Here is a 3,672-nt window from a genome sequence, read left to right on the forward strand (position 1 = left end):
AATGGGGATGTCTCCCTCTATGTCAACTCCAACTGAATAACAGAGGTGACAAATGAGATGAGGAAAGGCTAACCTTGCCAAGGTAGAGGACTTGTCCGCCACCTTATAAAGTTCTTGGGATATAACCTCATGAACTTCTATTTCTTCTCCAATCATGATGCTATGAATTATGATAGCCCGGTCTATAGTAACTTCGGACCGGTTGCTAGTGGGAATGATTGAGCGTTGGATAAACTCCAACCATCCCCTAGCCACAGGCTTGAGGTCATGCCTTCTCAGTTGAACCGGCTTCCCTCTTGAATCTCTCTTCCATTGGGCGCCCTCTTCACAAATGACTGTGAGGACTTGGTCCAACCTTTGATCAAAGTTGACCCTTCTAGTGTAAGGATGTTCATCTCCTTGCATCATGGGCAAGTTGAATGCTAACCTTACATTTTCCGGACTAAAATCCAAGTATTTCCCCCGAACCATAGTAAGCCAATTCTTTGGGTCCGGGTTCACACTTTGATCATGGTTCTTGGTGATCCATGCATTGGCATAGAACTCTTGAACCATTAAGATTCCGACTTGTTGAATGGGGTTGGTAAGAACTTCCCAACCTCTTCTTCGGATCTCATGTCGGATCTCTGGATATTCACTCTTTTTGAGTTTAAAAGGGACCTCGGGGATCACCTTCTTCAAGGCCACAACTTCATAGAAGTGGTCTTGATGCACCATTGAAATGAATCTCTCCATCTCCCATGACTCGGAAGTGGAAGCTTTTGCCTTCTCTTTCCTCTTTCTAGAGGTTTCTCCGGCCTTGGATGCCATAAAGGGTTATGGAAAAACAAAAAGCAATGCTTTTACCACACCAAACTTAAAAGGTTTGCTCGTCCTCGAGCAAAAGAAGAAAGAAGAGAGTAGAAGAAGAAGAAATGAAGGAGATGGAAATGGCTTTGTTGTTCGGCCAAAGGGGGAGAAGGGGTGTTTAGGTTGTGTGAAAATGAAGAAGAGAGAGAGTGGTGGGGTAGGTGGGGATCCTGTGGGGTCCACAGATCCTGAGGTGTCAAGGAAAAGTCATCCTTGCACCAAGTGGCGTGCAAAAATGCACTCCATGCCAATTCTGGCGTTAAACGCCGGGCTGGTGCCCATTTCTGGCGTTTAACGCCAAGTTTTTGCCCTTTTCTGGTGTTTAACGCCAGTCTGGTACCCCTTTCTGGCGTTAAACGCCCAGAATGGTGCCAGACTGGGCGTTAAACGCCCATCTGCTAGCCTTACTGGCGTTTAAACGCCAGCAAGATCTTCCTCCAGGGTGTGCTATTTTTCTTTCTGTTTTTCATTTTGTTTTTTCTTTTTCAATTGATTTTGTGACTTCTCATGATCATCAACCTACAGAAAACATAAAATAACAAAGGAAAATAGATAAAATATAACATTGGGTTGCCTCCCAACAAGCGCTTCTTTAATGTCAGTAGCTTGACAGTGGGCTCTCATGGAGCCTCAGAGATGCTCAGAGCAATGTTGGAACCTCCCAACACCAAACTTAGAGTTTGAATGTGGGGGTTCAACACCAAACTTAGAATTTGGTTGTGGCCTCCCAACACCAACCTTAGAGTTTGACTGTGGGGGCTCTGTTTGATTCTGTTTTGAGAGAAGCTCTTCATGCTTCCTCTCCATGGTGACAGAGGGATATCCTTGAGCCTTAAACACAAAGGATTCTTCATTCACTTGAATGATCAATTCTTCTCTGTCAACATCAATCACAGCCTTTGTTGTGGCTAGGAAGGGTCTGCCAAGGATGATGGATTCATCCATGCACTTCCCAGTCTCTAGGACTATGAAATCAGCAGGGATGTAATGGTCTTCAACTTTTACCAGAACATCCTCTACAAGTCCATAAGCTTGTTTTCTTGAATTGTCTGCCATCTCTAGTGAGATTTTTGTAGCTTGCACCTCAAAGATCCCTAGCTTCTCCATTACAGAGAGAGGCATGAGGTTTACACTTGACCCTAAGTCACACAAGGCCTTCTTGAAGGTCATGGTGCCTATGGCACAAGGTATTGAGAACTTCCCAGAATCTTGTCTCTTTTGAGGTAATTTCTGCCTAGACAAGTCATCCAGTTCTTTGGTGAGCAAAGGGGGTTCATCCTCCCAAGTCTCATTGCCAAATAACTTGTCATTTAGCTTCACGATTGCCCCAAGGTATTTAGCAATTTGCTCTTCAGTGACATACTCATCCTCTTCAGAGGAAGAATACTCATCAGAGCTCATGAATGGCAGAAGTAAATCCAATGGGATCTCTATGGTCTCAGTGGGAGCCTCAGATTCCCATGGTTCCTCATTAGGGAACTCATTAGAGGCCAGTGGACGTCCATTGAGGTCTTCCTCAGTGGCGTTCACTGCCTCTCCCTCCTCTCCAAATTCAGCCATGTTGATGGCTTTGCACTCTCCTTTTGGATTTTCTTCTGTATTGCTTGGAAGAGTACTAGGAGGGAGTTCAGTAATTTTCTTGCTCAGCTGACCCACTTGTGCCTCCAAGTTTCTAATGGAGGACCTTGTTTCAGTCATGAAATTTTGAGTGGTTTTGATTAGATCAGAGACCATGGTTGCTAAGTCAGAGTGGTTCTGCTTAGAACTCTCTGTCTGTTGCTGAGAAGATGATGGAAAAGGCTTGCTATTGCTAAACCTGTTTCTTCCACCATTATTATTGTTGAAACCTTGTTGAGGTCTCTGTTGATCCTTCCATGAGAGATTTGGATGATTTCTCTATGAAGGATTATAGGTGTTTCCATAGGGTTCTCCCATGTAATTCACCTCTTCCATTGAAGGGTTCTCAGGATCATAAGCTTCTTCTTCAGATGAAGCTTCCTTAGGACTGCCTGGTGCATTTTGTATTCCAGACAGACTTTGAGAAATCAAATTAACTTGCTGAGTCAATATCTTGTTCTGAGCCAATATGGCATTCAGAGTATCAATCTCAAGAACTCCTTTCTTCTGATTAGTCCCATTGTTCACAGGATTCCTTTCAGAAGTGTACATGAATTGGTTATTTGCAACCATTTCAATTAGTTCTTGAGCTTCTGTAGGCGTCTTCTTCAGATGAAGAGATCCTCCAGCAGAGCTATCCAAAGACATCTTGGATAGTTCAGACAGACCATCATAGAAAATACCTATGATGCTCCATTCAGAAAGCATATCAGAGGGACACTTTCTGATTAATTGTTTGTATCTTTCCCAAGCTTCATAGAGGGATTCTCCTTCCTTCTGTCGGAAGGTTTGGACTTCCACTCTAAGCTTACTCAATTTTTGAGGTGGAAAGAACTTTGCCAAGAAGGCATTGACTAGCTTTTCCCAAGAGTTCAGGCTTTCTTTAGGTTGTGAGTCCAACCATATCCTAGCTCTGTCTCTTACAGCAAAAGGGAATAGCATAAGTCTGTAGACCTCAGGGTCAACCCCATTAGTCTTGACAGTGTCACAGATTTGCAAGAATTCAGCTAAAAACTGATGAGGATCTTCCAATGGAAGTCCATGGAACTTGCAATTCTGTTGCATTAGAGAAACTAATTGAGGCTTAAGCTCAAAGTTGTTTGCTCCAATGGCAGGGATAGAGATGCTTCTCCCATAGAAGTCGGGAGTAGGTACAGTGAAGTCACCCAGCACCTTCCTTGCATTGTTGGCATTGTTGTTGTTTTC

The 3,672-nt window shown here is 43.7% G+C and overlaps 1 non-coding gene across 1 annotated transcript; it reads left to right on the top strand.

Moving 5' to 3' along the window:
• Positions 1-3,168: 3,168 nt before the first annotated feature.
• On the top strand, positions 3,169-3,276 carry LOC112793239 (small nucleolar RNA R71). The gene has a single exon (XR_003197942.1). It is a non-coding gene; the product is annotated as a small nucleolar RNA R71 (small nucleolar RNA).
• The last annotated feature ends 396 nt before the right edge of the window (positions 3,277-3,672 follow it).

The sequence above is a fragment of the Arachis hypogaea genome, chromosome 3 (assembly GCF_003086295.3).
Source record: "Arachis hypogaea cultivar Tifrunner chromosome 3, arahy.Tifrunner.gnm2.J5K5, whole genome shotgun sequence".
Lineage (NCBI taxonomy): Eukaryota > Viridiplantae > Streptophyta > Magnoliopsida > Fabales > Fabaceae > Arachis > Arachis hypogaea.